Here is a 19,915-nt window from a genome sequence, read left to right as displayed (position 1 = left end):
AAAATAAGAAACTGCAGGCTTTGGTCACCGATGTTGCCTGATGAAAAGGCCTTAGGGCATTTACATCTGCAGAGTAGAGTGGCGTGACTTGGCCGAGAGCACTGTCTCGCCGCTCGGTAGGTGTAACCAGGGGGGTGAGCCAAAATCTTTTCGGTTTCGTTTCGTTATAGAATCGCCAATGAAAATGTATGGAATTGACATAAGCGTTCGTTAATATGACGTTGACGTTCGACTCGTTTTATGTCAATTCCATACATTTTGATCGGCGATTCTATAACGAAGCGAAAACTAAAAAGTTTCGGCTAAATGGCCAGGCCCTGAGTACATTTTGTTTGTTGACTGCCCTATCTATACATGCCATGATCTATGCATATTATAATCTGAGCCGCCCCATTCCCGAAGTAAACTTCGTGACATAATAGATTTAATGATCTATTTTCCTTCTGAAGTTTTCTTTGTCAAAGGAAAAAGATTTCTCAAATATTGGAAAAGTTAAGCGTGAATAATTAGGATATTTTTCGCAGGATTTACGGCCAAACTTAAAGTCTTAACAATTACTTAACTCTAATTTAATGAAGCGTTTGCAATTAGCTTACACTCATTTTATGTCTGACTGCTTATAAAATGAATGTTAAGTTATCATTAATAATAGATTTTAGAAAAAAGCAAAAATTCATCTTTCTCTGTCACTCTTATAAGTATTCTGAATTTAATAAATTAAAATTTTAATAATACTTTCTCGTTTTTATTTGATGTCCAAAAAAAAACTTAGTGATGACCGTTTTTTTTTTATTATTATAAAATTGTGGCCGTCTATGGACTGTTCGTCCATATCCTTTTTTTGTTATTTTATTATTTACATTTTTCGCACCAAGGATAATTGAAATAATATTATGAATTTTAATTAATTGTGGTCCATCACGCCATGGACACTTTTTTTTTTAAATATAAGTAATATATATTTAGTAGAATAGACTATAATATATTATACATATAATAAATAAATATATATTTATTGTTTTATAAATTACATAATAATAATATTAATGTTTTGAACGATGAGGTCCTAGTCGGTGTGGCGGCCAGTAGGTCCGACATTTTCCGATTTCCTTAGATTTTATGCTGCTCCACCCTTTGCCTTTAGATGTTGTGACATTGGCTTGGTGGAGAGGGGTCACTCAAGCTGGGTGGAGTTTCTAGGGTATTAAAGAGATATCGTTCTGTGTCGAATCTACCCGCCATGTGGCTTAGGACTTTATCGTTCCTGTCTTTTATAGCCATTTTTATATTATAATCTTTTATGTGTTCGGTTGACACCTATATTGATGACCGTTACATTTTAGTGCTTAAAACGTTGATCCATGTTATTTTCCTTCTGAGATCCATACTAATAATAATGATAAATGCGAAAGTCTGTCTTTTACCTTTTCACGCCCAAACCGCTAAACCGATTTAGCTATAATTTGGTATGGAGAATGGAGATACTTTGAGTACCGGGACAGGACATAGGGTACTTTTTTTGGCGCGACGAAGTTACGTGGGTCGCTTTTTCGAAAAAAAAAAAACACCATCGACTGAACTTTTTCTAATAACTTTCAATTAGGAGCTTTACAAAGAGTTGCGAGTTACGAAAAGGTTTCCCTTTAAGGGACATTTAAAATTCAGGTAAACTTACCTAATAAGGGTTTTTAAAGGTATTTATGTTCTATACAGGTTTTGCTCTTGTTTTTGTAAAGTATACTTTTTCAGGATGTAAAATTTTTTCACTTTGTATGTAAAACAAGGCGCGGGGGAGCTTGTCCATACAAATCACAAAAAAAATATCTTTTAGCGCTGCTACTTTCACGGTGAACTCTACAATTTAAGGGACACACACTCTCTAAAGCACACTCTCAGGTAACCTATTAGTTTCGCTCGGGGTCCATATTAAGAAATGAAATGACCTTCGCGGTCCACACATTAAAAAGAAAAAACGAAGGTAATTACGGAATTTACAAGGGAATTTATTTACTGTATTATCAATAAGAAAAGTGACAATGGTCGGACTTCGGAGTGAAATTGTTGCAAGCTATTGATAATAAATCCTGGAGATGTTCATCAGTAAGTCGAGACCAAAATTTATTTTTAACTAAGTTCATCTTCGAAAATGCTCTCGGTCCGCACACACTAGGTCGGCGGTCCGGATGCGGACCGCGATCCGCATTTGGTGACCCCTGCTCTAAAGTATTATGACTTAGTTTTGTTAGACTTTGTTTAATAGTTTTTGTAATCTACTTTTTTCGATGGAATATAAGTAGAGGTAATTATGGTAAATAATTTAACTCTTACTGCACTCAGAGACGATTGTTGTAATTAAAAGAAGATTTTAACTGGCCCATACATTATGTGTCAATGCCGAGAACGACAGTAGATTTGTAATGAAATGAAATTAAATTAGAAGTAGATTAGAAGTGTTACACAGTTTATATGCACTTTGATTAGAAGGATTTTTTCAAATGTAAGTTTTACATGCTGGCTACATGCTACAACGTATAAAGCGTGGGAATAAAAAAAAAGTGTTCTAAATTTAAAAAATCTCCAACTTGGATTATTATGTTATGGTATTTTTATATACCGTAAACTACCAGTCATTGGACAGCTCAGGATTTTTTAACATAAATAGCTGTAAAAAATTAAAAATTAAATATAATATGAAATAGAAATAGTTATATTTTTTAAGTAGTTTTAAATTTCGAACTTCAATCATATTTTATGAACTTCCTTGTATTTTTTAATAGGTCTACTAGAGGTAAAGCACTTTAATTTAAAGTTCTAATCACACTTTTTGTCACTATTAAATATTTAAACAATAATAATAGTGATTAATAACATAAAATTTTAATCTTTTGCTCATTTCAGTTCATTTTTAAAATTTCAAAATATCAATTAAGTAAACACAATATATTATGTTAGCACTTATTAATTATTGTATTCACTTTTCACGTTATTGTTTTAACATATTAATTCAAATAATAAGTAATTATTTTTAATTCTAAAAATATGAAAAAATATATAATTTTAATAATCTGCGTAAATAAGTGTCATATTATTTCATGTAATAAAATAGGAAAAGTTCATGTACATTAACAGAGTTATAAATTGTTTTGCTTACTAACAAAATTTAAAGTCTCCCGAAATTGATTTACTTAATACGCAAAAATATTGACACAATAAGTAATCACTTTACAATAATAATTATCATCCTAAAAATATCCTTCGCGTGCATCCAAAAAACTTGCATCGTATAAAAAAAAAGTTTAAAACTTTTTTCTAAATTAAAAGTTTACACGAAACTAGTACACCGCAAGCCCGTGCCGCGTCCACTTATAAATAAAAAAAACTACGTTCCATATTCAAAAGTGACATACCTCTGACAGCTCTGCAGCGGTCCGTCGTGTATGAGCGCGCGAGTTTTACTGACGCTGCATGCGGCGACATCGGAAAACTTTTGCCGAATTCCCATCGCTAGGTAAGTAATTATTATTAATATTAACTAGCAAGCCCGGCAGACCTTGTCCTGTCTTAACTATGAAGTTTGAATGGTCAAAAAGGGATATAGGCACGTGATCATAAATAATTATTTAATAACATGACGGTCGCAGTCGGGACGATTCTTAATTTTTCCTATTTTTCTCGTTTTTTAAATACTTAAGTATGATTTATTCTACTTTGTACGCAGTGTATTACATTTGTTTATAATAAGTAACAATCTGAATCCTGTTGTTCTTAAAATTCAGGATAGGTTTTAATTATTTTAAAGTGAAAAATTGCGCGTGCGACAAAACATGTATCGGCTCAGCTACTTGTTAATTATTTTAACATTTTTACTTGTTACTTGTTATTTATTAAATAATTCTTCTTTTCTCATGTTCACTGTTAGTAATTAAACTCCTGTCTTCTTCCAAGCGGTTACCGACTTGGATAAAATTTTTCGTGTGTGTTTTAGTAGGTTCTAGAATGGTTAAAATTCACAATTCGATCAATAAGGTATTGTTTTTAGGGTCCCGTACCCAAAGGGTAAAAACGGGGCCCTATTACTAATCCTTCTTTGTCTGTCTATCTGTCTGTCCGTCTGTCTGTCCCCAGGCTGTATCTCAAGAACCACTATAGCTAGACTTCTGAAATTTTCACAGATTGTGTATATCTGTTGCCGCTATAACAAGAAATACTGAAAAAAAAAAATTAATATTTTAGGGGGGCTCCCATACAACAAACGTGATTTTTTCGGCCTTTTTCGCTCTATATCAATAATGGCAAGAGGAAGGCACTTGAATTTTTCACAAATTCTTTCGTTATATGTGTACTTTAATATTTAATAATAATATTAAAATAAAGTAAAAATTTAATTCCCATACAAAAAACACAATTTTTTGCCTTTTTTTGGTCTGTATTGGTACGGAACCCTTCGTGCGGGAGTCTCACTTGCACTTGGCCGATTTTTCAATTTTTGTATTGTTTAGATTGGACATTTAGGAAATGTGTACCAAGTATGTAGACAGGAATGTAGGACATATTATAGTCTATCGGGACCGATACTTAGAAGTACTATAATAACATTATTATTTAGTTTGAGTATACTATAATAACATTATTTAGTTTGTTTCCGGTATTTGAAATATTAATTAATAGTGATGATGAATTATTAATGTACGAAACTTAAACAATTTTACACTAATCCGAAATTTTGGGCACCAATAACGTACATCTGTGCGCTTATTTCGTAAGTTTAGTTTATATATTCAGGCCTCAGGCCTCAAGTCGTGTTCGCGATAAACATTAAGGTCGGTTACAACTTGACGCATTAAGGTAGGTTAGAACTTGATATTTTACTAAGCTGAAAAGGTCAGCTCTCATTTAGACGAGTCAATGCGATGATTTTATTGTGTCGTTTAAAATAATAGGCAGATCGACACCGCTGGTGGCAAGTCTGTCAATTCAATGTGTATCTTCTTGTGTAGTAAATGAGGTTAAGTTTTGAATAACTAATTTTCAAATACATCGTATCGCATCTGAATCTAACATAAAATGGCTTGCTGTATATACGCTATAATAGCAACGCAGTAGCATACAATATATCTGTGCTGTAATAGCTACGCTGTAAAAGACAAGCTGCGCTGTAGTAGCTACATCTGCTTTGTTGTAGCTTCGTTGTAGCATACAAGCTACACTGTAGCATACAAGCTACGCTGTAGCATACAAGGTACGCTGTAGCATACAAGTTACGCTGTAGCATACAAGTTACGCTGTAGCATACAAGCTACGCTGTAGCATACAAGCTACGCTGTAGCATACAAGCTACGCTATATCATACAAGCTACGTTGTAGCATACAAGCTACGCTGTATCATACAAGCTACGCTGTAGCATACAAGGTACGCTGTAGCATACAAGCTACGCTGTAGCATACAAGCTACGCTGTAGCATACAAGCTACGCTGTAGCATACAAGCTACGCTGTAGCATACAAGCTACGCTGTAGCATACAAGTTACGCTGTAGCATACAAGTTACGCTGTAGCATACAAGCTACGCTGTAGCATACAAGGTACGCTGTAGCATACAAGTTACGCTGTAGCATACAAGCTACGCTGTAGCATACAAGCTACGCTATATCATACAAGCTACGTTGTAGCATACAAGCTACGCTGTAGCATACAAGCTACGCTATATCATACAAGCTACGTTGTAGCATACAAGCTACGCTATATCATACAAGCTACGCTGTAGCATACAAGTTACGCTGTAGCATACAAGTTACGCTGTAGCATACAAGCTACGCTATATCATACAAGCTACGTTGTAGCATACAAGCTACGCTATATCATACAAGCTACGTTGTAGCATACAAGCTACGCTGTATCATACAAGCTACGCTGTAGCATACAAGGTACGCTGTAGCATACAAGCTACGCTGTAGCATACAAGCTACGCTGTAGCATACAAGCTACGCTGTATCATACAAGCTACGCTGTAGCATACAAGGTACGCTGTAGCATACAAGTTACGCTGTAGCATACAAGTTACGCTGTAGCATACAAGCTACGCTATATCATACAAGCTATGTTGTAGCATACAAGCTACGCTATATCATACAAGCTACGTTGTAGCATACAAGCTACGCTGTATCATACAAGCTACGCTGTAGCATACAAGGTACGCTGTAGCATACAAGCTACGCTGTAGCATACAAGCTACGCTGTAGCATACAAGCTACGCTGTAGCATACAAGCTACGCTGTAGCATACAAGGTACGCTGTAGCATACAAGTTACGCTGTAGCATACAAGCTACGCTGTAGCATACAAGCTACGCTGTAGCATACAAGCTACGCCGTAGCATGCAAGCTACGCCGTAGCATACAAGCTACGTCGTAGCATACAAGCTAAGCCGTAGCATACAAGCTACGCCGTAGCATACGAGCTACGCCGTAGCATAAAGATACGATGTAGCATACAATCTACGCCAGCAATTCCCTAAGTGTGCTCATAAATTGTTTTAGAAGTATCACCAGACAACAGCATGGAGATAATTCTTTCATAGACAAAACATTCTTTTATTTTGAGGGTCCGTTAAAATATTAGATCTTGGGAGGTTTCCGCCACCAAAAAAGTTTCAGAATCGCTGATCTACGTCGTAGTACCTATCGGAATCGCCTCATTCTGTTGCATTATAAACGCGAGGACTATTATAGTGTGCCAAGGAAATAGACTTACGAGTGATGTATTTGTATACTCCAGTTCTAAATTATTGTTTTCCGATACCAACTTCGAGTGGGAGATTTATTTTTGTCAAATAAATTAGCCTGCGTCCTCAAGGTCCCATATCTGGAATTTTAAGCGTAAGGGAACGTCCATAAATCACGTTAGACCTTTTAAAAGATATTTTTATTTATCAGTACAAAAGTAATATCGCTTATACGATGAAAAAAAACTTGAGAGGTGTCAAGGGACACCCGAATAGAACGAAGTTATTTGTTATGTTCAAAAAACTTGTATACATAACTATACAATCAAAAAAATTATAAAAAACGCCATCTATTGACGCCCAGGAATACTAACAACGCGTCTCTGTTTATTCTCAAAAACGCCATCTAGTTGACGCACAGGAATACTATCAACGCCCTCTGCCCCTTCTATGCAGGTATTAATAAAAAAGTGTCTCCAATCGTTCTGTCAAGCCTCCTTTACGCCGAACGCGCCATAAGGAAATTCGTTCCAATACAATATAAATCATTTTATAGAAGACGCTCGCAACTCCGTCGCGCAGAAATAAGTTTATCGTCCGGGAAACGTACACTTTTCCGAGATAAAAAGTATCCTATGTCTCTTTCTGAGGCCTGGGACTTAAAGTATATCTATACCAAATTTCAGCAATATCGGTTCAATGACTTGTGCTTGAAGAGGTCACAGACGAACAGACGGATAGACAGACAACACGAATGACAGGAAAAGCGCCCATAGCCGCATACACTGCCAAAATTTAAACCTTTAATTTTGCCTTCTCCGTAATAAAACCAAAGATATCCTTAACAACATCTGCAGCCGTTTAGTATAATAAATATGAAACTAGAACTAAGACATTAAGCAGTTTAAAAGATTGAATAACTGTTGTTTCCGTAAATGCACTGTCTTATTTTAGTGCTACACTCTGACATGATAAAATGCACTTTTCTCTCTATTGTATAGGATTGTCCGTGGCCTAGTGGGTTAAACTTTACTTCGCACTTGAGAGGATGCAGGTTCGATCCCGGGTAGAGGCAGTTTCAGATCTGAAGTACATATTAATACGGACGCTCGTACGGTGAATGCAAACATCGTGGTTGACAGGACCACACATGGTTGGTCCCAGACCTGTTCATTCCTTCCTGTTACGAAAATGCCGTATGTGATTGGTCAACGTGGCTCTTGACTCGGTCTTGAATTCGTATCCCGCGATGAAAAAAATATTCAAGTTTAGTTAGGACAGAGAAGATGGTTTTTGTCTGACAAAAAAGATGACCCATGCGTCGGATGGGTATGTAAAAAGTCGGTTACGCCTGATTTCTTGCCAGTCTTGTCAGTCATTCTAAACACATGAGTTGGTAAAGGCGGAGAGAGTGCTCTTGTCTATAGCGCACACACTTGGGCACTATACACTTCAATTTCTTTTGGTACATTATTATGACAGTTTATTTTTATTTTCCAAATAGTAAATACGTTTCCCATGGGATGAATAGATCGCTATTCGTAAAAAAATAAACTCATTTTCTTGCTAAAGGTTCCATAAATCTTGTAATAGAAAACACGGGTCCTTGGGGTGTATTTAGTGTCGCTTAGCCCCCACTTTCTACCCCCATGGGAACAAACAGGTGTATATTTATACCAATGGCTTTACAAAGGGATCAAAAACGTTTGTAGTATTTGTTCGTTTTTTTTAATAAAATTAGGGGGCAAACGAGCAAACGGGCACATGATGGAAAGCAATTACCGTCGCCTATGGACAATCGCAACATCAGAAGAGCTGTAGGTGAGTTGCCGGCCTTTTAACAGGGAATACGCTCTTTTCTTGAAGGTTAGCAGATCGTAATGGAAATACTTCTGAGTTCTGGCGACAGTTCGAAAAACGCACGGTGGAAGACAGCTACAAGTCAAGGTGATGAGAATGGTAAATTTTTCGCGTGGAACAGTGGCGTAAAAATGCAGGAGGGCCGGACGCCTGCAACTCCGTTGTACCAAAATTCAGTTATCGCATGGGAACCGTACATTTTTCGGGGATAAAAACTATCCTATGTCCTTTCTCGGGACTCAAAGTATCTCCATGCCTTTCAGCAAAATCGGTTCAGCGGTTTGCGAGTGAAGATGTAACAGACAGACAGACAGACATGCAGACAGACGGACGGACACACAGACAGACACACTTTTGCATTTATAAAATATTATGAAAACTCTACGAAAAATAAATCCTAGCTAATAAGCTAGGATTTTTTTATGAAAGAAGGGGGCAAACGAGCAAACGGGTCACCTGATGGAAAGCAACTTCCGTCGCCCATGGACATTCGCAGCTTCAGAAGAGCTGCAGGTGCGTTGCCGGCCCTTTAAGAGGGAATAGGGTAATAGGGGAGGGTAGGGATGGGAAGGGACGGGAATAGGGGAGGGTAGGGAAGGTAATAGGGTAGGGGATTGGGCCTCCGGTAAACTCACTCACTCGGCGAAACGCAGCGCTAGCGCTGTTTCACGACGGTTTTCTGTGAGAACAAGGTATTTCTCCGGTCGAGCCGGCCCATTCGTGCTGAAGCATGGCTCTCCCACGTAAGGTGATATTTTTCGCGTGGAACGGTGGCGGAAAGATGCAGGTGGTTGTGACGCCTGCAACTCCGTTGCAGCAAAATTCGATTATCGCATGGGAACCGTACATTTTTCGGGGATAAAAACTATCCTATGTCCTTTCCCGGGACTCACAGTATCTTCATGCCTATCAGCAAAATCGGTTCAGCGGTTTGAGAGTGAAGAGGTAACAGACAGACAGACAGACGGACGGACACACAGACACACTTTCGCATCCATACTAGTCCATACTCCATCTAATATTATAAATGCGAAAGTGTGTCTGTCTGTCTGTCCGTCTGTCTGTCTGTTACCTCTTCACGCCCAAACCGCTGAAGCGATTTTGCTGAAATTTGGCATGAAGATACTTTGAGTCCCAGGAAAGGACATAGAATACTTTATCCTGGAAAAATGTACGGTTCCCGCGCGATAAACGAGTTTTGGCACAACGGAGTTGCGGGCGTCATCTAGGTTATAATATTAGCTAGGATTTATTTTTTCGTAGAGTTTTCATCAACTTCTCGGTCGTTTGAGATTTATTATGCAATACAAACGTAAGATCACATAATCAGCGGTCCTTCATTCCATATAACAGGACGAGACCCTTCTCAAAAATGACCTAACTTAATTCAAGTGGATTTTCTTAGGGGATTTTATTTTAGCGCGCTATACACAGGGACGGAAAGGATGGAGAATATTATTGTAGCTGCACATTTTACGAGTATTTAATATATATTTTATTGGAACGAAGTTCCTTATCGCGCGGTCGGCGTAAAAAGGGAATAGACTGAACGATATTTGACCTCGACACTTTTTTGTTAGTACCTGCATGGTAGGGGCAGAGGGCGTTGATAGTATTCCTGTGCGTCGATTAGATGGCGTTTTTTTGAGAATAAATAGTGACGCGTTGCTAGTATTCCTGGGCGTCAGTAGATGGCATACTTTTAATAGATTTTTTTGAGTGTATATGTATTATGTATACAGGTTTTTTGAACATAAGAAATAACTTCGTTCCATTCGGGTGCCCCTTGACACCTCTCAAGTTTTTTATTTATTTATCACTGTTTTTAACTGATATTTATTGCCTTTAACCAATAAACGAGACACACTCTATAAAAAAATTCAATGCCACTTTTCGTGTGTGCTTTTATAACCCAAGAACGGGTTCACCTAATCAAACCAAATTTTTAGACTTTGTTTGGACTGTTTAGTAGATGGTTTATGTGAATTTTGCACAAAATCGATCGGGTGGCCATTCATTTTATCACATTTTTTGTAACAAATGAATACAATAAATAGCGGATCATTTTGTTAATGGGGATTTTGCTGTCAAATCGAAACCTTTTTCAGTGTTGACAGTACAAGCCATAAAGTTAATATACCTAGCGGAATAGAGCAACAATCTCGAGCTGTCAAATGAAACCGAAATTGGTTTCATCTGTGTGTAAAAATAAGTGTACGTATACACTTACACAAGCATGATTGAACATGAATTCTATGAGATTAAATTGTCAACGTGCGGCACGTGCCGTCTGGACGTCAAAAAAAGAGTGCTGCTGTCATGTATTTTTGGTCGCTTTTTACCACGCAGTGTTACTGATAGTGACATATATCTCTCTTGCTCAGGCCTTTGTTTCTCTATTCCGCTAGGTATTTTAACTTTATGGTACAAGCCGAAATTTGATATGGAGCTATACTTTGAGTCTCAGGAAAGGACATAGGATACTTTTTATCCTAGGTGTAAATATGTACGGTTGCCGCGCGATAAACGAACAATGCAACAGAGTTGCAGGCGTCATAGTCCCCAGTACACGGAACTAACTTTTTTCTCATACATACAAATTTACCACTTTGTGAGTGCCTTGTTTACAATGAGTCCGACAAACTTGCTATGCGAAAAATGTCGGCGCTGCTGCGTTTTCGAATGCTTGACTCCTGGAATTGTCGATATGACGTCACCATGGCTCCTCGTACATACAACTTTCATTTTTTGGAATTTGTTTAATAAAGTTAATTTAAAAACTGTGGTCAACTTGTCCGACAAGAATCACGCTGCGTCTGGAGTGTCCGACACTCCGAAGATGTCGCTATGACGTCACTATGACTCTTCGTACATACAACTTTAATTTTTTCAAATTTGTTCAATAAAGTTAATTTTAAAACGATGGTCAACTTGTCCGACAAGAATCACGCTGCGTCTGGAGTGTCCGACACTCCAAAGATGTCGCTATGACGTCACTATGACTCTTCGTACATACAGCTTTAATTTTTTCAAATTTGTTTAATGAAGTTAATTTAAAAACTATGGTCAACTTGTCCGACAAGAATCACGCTGCATATTGGAGTTTCGACCAGCCCAAAAATGTTGATGTGACGTCATTATGTCTCCCCGTACATGCAACTTTAAATTTAGTAGTTTTCGATTTAAAATAAAGTAGGGTAAATGACTAGCGATTGGACAGTGCCAGTCATTGGAAAAAACACAAAAACACAATATATATTAAGGTTGCTTTAATTAAAAACTGCCTTTTTTAAAGTAATAGAACGCCTGATTTTAAAGAAGAACAGGCAGTTTTTTAAACAACCTTAGTAAATATTATAGAGGGGAAGAGGAAGAGAAAACTCTTTAATATTTAAATAATCGGCCAAGTGCGAGTCGGACTCGCGCACGAAGGGTTCCGTTATACGTACCATTATAGAGCAAAATTAGGCTATAAATTGTGTTTTTTGTATGGGAGCCCCCCTTAATTTTTTATTTTATATAAATTTTATTATTAATTATTAAAGTAAACATATAATTAAGGAATTTGTGAAAAATCAAGTACCTACCTGTTGTCATTATTAATATAGAGCAAATAAGGCCAAAAATCACATTTGTGATATGGGAAATTAAATATTAATTTTTGTTTTTTTTTTTATGAAATAAGGGGGAAAACAAGCAAACGGGTCACCAGATGGAAAGCAACTTCCGTCGCCCATGGACACACGCAGCATCAGAAGAGCTGCAGGTGCGTTGCCGGCCTTTTAAGGGGGAATAGGGTAATAGGGGAGGGTAGGGAAGGGAAGGGAATAGGGGAGGGTAGGGAAGGGAATAGGGTAGGGGATTGGGCCCCCGGTAAACTCACTCACTCGGCGAAACACAGCGCAAGCGCAGTTTCACGCCGGTTTTCTGTGAGAACGTGGTATTTCTCCGGTCGAGCCGGACCATTCGTGCCGAAGCATGGCTCTCCCACGTATAAATTTTTCTTATTTGTGGTTATGGGCGCAACAGATATACATAATCTGTGAATCTAGAGTTACAGCCTGAAGACACACAGACGGACATACAACGAAGTCTTAGTAATAGGGTCCAGTTTTTACCCTTTAAGTACGGAACTCTAAAAAACCGGCCAAGTGCGAGTTGGACTCACCTATGAAGGGTTCCGCAGCAGCAATAAGGTTTATTTCTATGAAACTACATAAAAGGTTTTTGATTTATTTTTATATTTCAGTTGATTTAGTGAAAGTTAAATGAAACCTTCATTTAACTTTCACTATTTCAATTTATGATGTAAGTATAAAAAAAAACTACTAACTAGATATTATCTCGTTCGTGTTTTTTTTTCATTTTCTTGTCGGACTGACTATTTAACTCAATATATTTGTCGGACAAGTTGATATAAGCATTTAGAATAACATTATCTATCATTGCTATTTTTGTCCGACATGTATGTACGAAGAGCCATAGTGACGTAATATCAACATCTTTGGGCTGTCGGACTCTCCATACGTGATTCTTGTCGGACAAGTTGACCATCGTTTTTAAATTAACTTTATTGAACAAATTTGAAAAAATTAAAGTTGTATGTACGAAGAGTCATAGTGACGCCATAGCGACATCTTTGGAGTGTCGGACACTCCAGACGCGGCGTGATTCTTGTCGGACAAGTTGACCATCGTTTTAAAATTAACTTTAATGAACAAATTTGAAAAAATTAAAGTTGTATGTACGAAGAGTCATAGTGACGTCATAGCGACATCTTCGGAGTGTCGGACACTCCAGACGCAGCGTGATTCTTGTCGGACAAGTTGACCACAGTTTTTAAATTAACTTTATTAAACAAATTCCAAAAAATGAAGGTTGTATGTACGAGGAGCCATTGTGACGTCATATCGACAATTCCAGGAGTCAAGCATTCGAAAACGCAGCAGCGTCGAAATTTTTCGCACAGAAAAGTTTGTCGGACTCATCGTAAACAAGGCACTCACAAAGTGGTAAATTTGTATGTATCAGAAAAAAGTTAGTTCCGTGTACTGAGGACTATCATCTAGTATGATATAAGTTGTCCGTTTAATATGTCCGTATGTCCGTCACCGAAACGTCCAATTTCCGGTGTACAGCTTCATGTCTCATAGTACATTCATATTATACGACGACCTCTGTGGCTCAGTTGGTGAGCGAGTTGGTAGCTCAAGCCGGGGCTCGCGGGTTCGAATCCCGCCGACGGAACAAAAGTTTTCAATGTTCTTGGGTCTTGGATGTGTAAATATATTATTATGTATAATATAATAAAAATCTTAAATGTATGTATAGTATAAAAGTATTAAATATATTTCCGTTGTCTGGTACCCGTAACACAAGTCCTTCAGGTACTTAGCAGGGGGCGAGACTGACGTGGTGTGAAGCGTCCATAGATATTATTGTAATTATACTACGAATATACTACTATACTACGTGGGAGAGCCATGCTTCGGCGCGAATGGGCCGGCTCGACCGGAGAAATACCACGTTCTCACAGAAATCCGGCGTGAAACAGCGCTTGCGCTGTGTTTCGCCAAATGAGTGAGTTTACCGGAGGCCGAATCCCCTACCCTATTCCCTTCCCTTCCCATCCCTACCCTCCCCTATTACCCTATTCCCTCTTAAAAGGCCGGCAACGCACCTACATCTCTGATGCTGCGAGTGTCCATGGGCGACTGAAGTTGCTTTCCATCAGGTGACCCGTTTGCTCGTTTGCCGTATTAAATATTAAAGACTTCGTTCTAATAGGGAACATTACGCGAAGGCTCCGGCCTTCGCTTCTGCTCCGGCAGATGTCGCTACTGGCACGTACAGTAAGGGTGCTAAGTATAACTGTTACTTTAACTATAACTTTAACTACAATGCAAAATATCAAATCTTAGGTTAAAGTTAAATATGGACGCAAGACGCCATATTTAACCATAACCATAGAGCTCGACAAGGCTTTAAATGCACATGGCGAAAAAAGGATCTAACGCTGTCATCATACAAAAACGCCATTTTTGACAGTTCTCCTTTACCAGCAGCGCCCCCGCCCATGTTCTTATAAAGCCTTGTCGGACCAGCAACGTCTTCTGTCAAATTCTGTGGTCAAAGTTAAGGTTAAAGTTAAATTAGCCTTAACTGTAACCATAACTTTGACCATAACTTTAACTTTAACCACGCCTCTGGTGCAACCCAACCTAAACAATCCGACCAAAATCCGACATGTTGCTCACGTCATATCAGAATATCAACAAAAACGTTAGTAACATTATTTCGCATTTAAATATTTTTTCTAAATAATTATATTAGTACAATAAAATCGGCCAAACGCGATTCGGGCTCGCTCACGAAAGGTTCCGTACCGTTGTAGAGAGAAAGTATGCAAAAATATGTGTTTTTTGTACGGAAGCCCCCCTTAAATATTTATTTTATTTAAAGTTTATTATTAATAATAAAATTACAAATATAAGTGAGGATTTTGTGAAAATTTAAAGCGTCCAGCTGTTATTGATTACGAACAAAAAAGACAAAAAAATCACGTTTGTTGTATGGGAGCCCCCCTTAAAAATTAATTTTATTTTGATTTTAGGATTTGTTGTTATAGCGGCAACGGAAATACACAATCTGTAAAAAAATCAGAACTCTAGCTATAGCGGTTCTTGAGATACAGCCTGGAGACTGACAGACGGACAGACAGACATCGAAGTCTCATGAATAGGGTCCCGTTTTCACCCTTTGGGTACGGAATCCCAATAAAAAGCAAAAGTTGTTCCTAAATATCAGTACTTTCATTTGACACTAATTTCAAAAATGGCCGCTGATAGCCCAAATTGCACATAAAGACATCTATTTAAAATTGCACATTGTCCTTTTGTGAGTCTTGCTTAAATTCGGGAACGGCTAAACCAATTTGACAAATTTCAGTCTTGAAATATTCGTGGAAGTCAGGGAAGGTTTATATTTGGATGAAAGTTTCACAAAGTTCGTCGGTACATCTTAAATATGTAAAATTCTCGTGTCACAATGTTAGGCCGCGTAGTCCTCCGAAACGGCTTTACTGATTTTAACCAAATTTTATATGCATATTCAGTGGGTCTGAGAATCGGCTACTGGGTACTTATTATATTGATAAGTGCATTTGTTGAATAAATAATAGTAAATTATTACAACTCGAGACTGACGGCGACCATTGTTTGTGCGACGGGATAGCGATGAACGTCGCCATGGTGACATACTTATTTAGTCACTTCAATAAAATAATACGGGCGATATACTTTATATGAAATGATGTTTTTTTTATAATATAATATCATAGTTTATATGGCAAAGAAACGTCTGCCGGGACAGCTAGTTATTATATGATTTTTTAATTAAAAGTAATTGATGATGTTGTAACTTATAATAATCTTCTTTTTTTGTGGTCGGTAATAAAACATCTTCAAAGAACAAATATTATATACTAAGCCTGAATAGTAAATACTCTATTTCCATACAAAATACACTTTTACAACCTAAACATAAAATTCTTTATGTTTATTTTTTCACTTTTTTCTAAGCAATATTCTTTTGATATCTGAGAGCCCTTTTGATATAATATTTCCTTGAAATTATAATACCATTAAAGGAATGATAACAGAAAGAATATTAATGATATTCTGTAACAGATAAAAGGAGAGAAATACCGGCCAAGTGCATTTGAGGCCGTACGTAGGGGTTCCGTATCCAATGCAGACTATGACAACTCGTACCAATGTTAAAATCATAAAGTTTATATACCTAGCGGAATAGAGCAACAATCTCGAGCTGTCAAACGTAACCAAAATTGGTTTTCATCTGTGTGAAAAATATGTGTACGTATATACTTACACAAGCATGATTGATTAAATTGTCGACGTGCGGGACGTGCCGACTGGACGTCAAAAAAAGAGTGCTGCTGTCATGTATCACACGTCTCTTTTTACCACGCAGTGTTACTGATAGTGACATCTCTCTTGCTCAGGCCTTTGTTTCTCTATTCCGCTAGGTATATTAACTTTATGGTTAAATCGGAGACCTTATTCTCTAAACTGATTCGATTTCGATTATAAGTCTCTCCCTTATACAGTATACACAATAGGATATTAAATTACTGCAATATTTTTACGCTTCGGATAGCACCACCATATACAGTAAGCAAAATATAGTTTTGTTGGACGTTTAACAACTTTTTTTTTAAATAAGGGGGCAAACGAGCAAACGGGTCACCTGATGGAAAGCAACTTCCGTCGCCCATGGACACTCGCAGCATCAGAAGAGCTGTAGGTGCGTTGCCGGCCTTTTAAGAGGGAATAGGGTAATAGGGGAGGGTAGGGATGGGAAGGGAAGGGAATAGGGTAGGGGATATTTGGGCCTCCGGTAAACTCACTCACTCGGCGAAACACAGCGCAAACGCTGTTTCACGCCGCTTTTCTGTGAGCCCGTGGTATTTCTCCGGTCGAGCCGGCCCGTTCGTGCCGAAGCATGGCTCCCCCACGTCCACGTTTTCTGTCAATATTCTTATTTGGCGTGTGCAAGATGTTGGATTTTGGTCGGATTATTTATGCTAGTAGCGCCCTTTGCTCCGACCTTTGCGTAATATTCCCTACTGAGAATCGAATTAATTCGATCTCAGTAGGATTTGGTAGTCCCACCTACACTGACGCACACGTGCTGTTGCTCAATTTGTATAGGTCTACCAGAATCTGATGTCAAAAAGTGAGAAAATAAATTGACTCTAGCAATACCGGGGTAATTGGAATAAACTTTTCTTTTCTTGTAGCGCCTGATTCTATGTGTGAAACATGCAAATATAAAAATTTTCCAATGATCATGGATATTTTCTGAAAATCTGCTGTCAAAAATTGCCATCAGATTCTGGTAGACCTATAAGTTCTAGGATTAAAAATTTGACATTTAGTCAATGCTACTACTTGATTCGAATTTGTTCGGATGTACGAATCACGATTGAAGCATAATCGAAATCGTAATCGAATCAGAATCGAAAACGAACTTTCGTGAATAAGGTCACTGATCCGATCTCAATTTTGCTTCAACTGCGATCATTGATGGGATGAACCCTAAAAATACAAAACAAAAATGTGAAAAAGAAGAAAACAAAACATTCAATTTTTTTTCCTTTTGACATAATTAACCTTTTTCGTCATTTGCTACCCCTCATTTCTCATTTATTTGTTCAAAATGTTAACCTGCCACCATTTTGTGTGTGACAAAAAGCTTAAAAGCACCTAATGATTAATACCGGTGCTTTTAGAGCGCATAATGGTTAGTCATTATTTATGAATCTGAAAAGTTGCAGGGGACAATTTTGTAAAAACATCTGTGTCTCTCTTTGGGTCAATTCAGACCGCAACGCAACGAGGCGAGGCGAGGCGCGGTGCGGCATAAATTTGTATGGATTTGACAGATTTCAATTGCGTGAGCCATCTTGCGATTCTGTCAAATCCATATTTTAGAAGATTAGTGATCGGCAGGCGTTGTTTTGCTATTTAAAATATGGGAATATAAAAACTTGAGAGGTGTCCAGGGACACCCGGATGGAACGAACTTATTTCTTACGTACAAAAAATATGTATACATAATAGGGATACTAACAACGCGTCGCTGTTTCTTTTGAAAAACGCCATCTAGTTGACGCACAGGAAAACTTACTATCAACGCCCTGTGCCCCTAACATGCAGGTACTAATAAAAAAGTGTCGAGGTCAAATCAAGGTCAAATATCGTTCTGTCTAGCCTTCAGATTTACACCAAACGTGCGATAAGGAACTTCGTTCCAATAATATGATTTATGACATAGACTAAGGAAAATATTTTATTATCAAAACATTATGTCAAGATGATTCTACGAAAATTATTCAATACAAAAGGAAAGTTTCCTAAGACCCGGACTCTATCCCTTTCCGTAAGGGCTCTAGCACATGGCAACTTTATATAGCAATGCAATAGCGCGTTTGGCGAACGCGCGATAGCACAGCTACTAACGCTAGTTGAAGGCTTTCCGATCCGTGTCGCAAGGGACCGCTACCGAGAAAAATTCAAATGAAATGTCACTAGAACTAGATTTTCTACCTAAATTATTCTTGCATGCCGCCGCTGCTTTGTAGTGACGTAGAGTAAAATAAAAATTATTTCATAATGTTCCATTTTATTTTTTATCCGTCGCGGGCGCTTGGGGCAACGATTGAAACCTTTAATCGCATTTGCAATGCGCTTAAAGGCACTACATGGCACTACCAACGCGCGTTTGCGTAACAACTACTGTAACATAGAAACGCGCGACCGTGTCGGGCGATCGTGGGAAGAAAACGGAGGGAGAGGAATCTTATGTATTTTTGTGCCAAATAACGAAACCGTTGAGACTCAAAAAATCGAACTATAATGCCGCGTCCTACACTAACAATGTCATTTGTTTCGTCATGTTTGTTAGAGTATGACGCGGCATTCCATTCGTTCGATTGAGTCCCGAAACGGTTTCGTTGTACAGCCATAGAATTGCGCTTGCATCGCGACATGAGCGCCCTATCTGCTAGCTAGCCTAGGGCACACAGCTAGCGACCGCTTCGCACCATATCGCAATGCACGATAGTATCGGTACTGCATCGCTACAAAAATTAGTATGCTACAGCCCTAAAACATCACGTCTCGCGTCACGCATACGTCACAAGTGTCACAACGTGTCACCGTTTCAAATTGACACGTACAAAATGTCACGCATGCTTTCCACGTTCAGAAATATCATTTCCTTATTCCCAGGCTACACATTGACCGGTATTACGGCCCTTTTCCTGTCGTGCGTGGCATCGTCGCCGAACGCGCCATAAGGAACTTCGTTCCAAAAGTTTTGTTCGGCGTTTGACAACGTTTCCCTCAGTATTCTAATATGAAGTGTACATCATGTCGCAGTAAGTTGACTGTATGAGCTAGTAGCGCCCTCTGCTCCGACTTTTGTGTAACGTTATTAAGTACTAGATGGAATGTGACACACCCTATTTAAGGTGACGCCGCGTTAAAGTAAAAAACTGTGTTGGATATGTTTTAGATTGCTTGTTTTTTATGAGAGGCCGGCCCGGTCTCAGAAAGGGCGTAAGCGACAAAATGGTTTTTGTCGCGTAATTTAAAAACCATAAATACATTTCATATAAGCAAATTAAAGTGTATGCTTGAACCAATTATGTACAAATTTTGGTAGCTTAAATCACTCTCCTCTGTTGGGAAAACTATAATCCCTTTATTTACAGAGGTTGGACAGGCAAAATGCGTGTAATAGCTAGATTG

At 38.2% G+C, this 19,915-nt stretch overlaps 1 protein-coding gene and 1 long non-coding RNA gene across 2 annotated transcripts in view; one reads left to right on the top strand and one right to left on the bottom strand.

Moving 5' to 3' along the window:
• The window catches only part of LOC121737738 (ly-6/neurotoxin-like protein 1), a 100,073-nt gene extending 96,630 nt beyond the window's left edge, over positions 1–3,443 (bottom strand). The window contains exon 1 of the mRNA XM_042129426.1: positions 3,408–3,443. The gene's annotated coding sequence lies outside the window, so the exon portion shown is untranslated. The remainder of the gene's footprint in view (positions 1–3,407) is intronic.
• Positions 1,928–19,690, top strand: LOC121737739. The gene is made up of 3 exons (XR_006037180.1): positions 1,928–2,039; positions 13,178–13,179; positions 19,680–19,690. It is a non-coding gene; the product is annotated as an uncharacterized LOC121737739 (long non-coding RNA).
• The last annotated feature ends 225 nt before the right edge of the window (positions 19,691–19,915 follow it).

The sequence above is a fragment of the Aricia agestis genome, chromosome 21, assembly GCF_905147365.1.
Source record: "Aricia agestis chromosome 21, ilAriAges1.1, whole genome shotgun sequence".
Taxonomy (NCBI): domain Eukaryota; kingdom Metazoa; phylum Arthropoda; class Insecta; order Lepidoptera; family Lycaenidae; genus Aricia; species Aricia agestis.
This window is presented reverse-complemented; position numbering and strand designations above follow the sequence as displayed.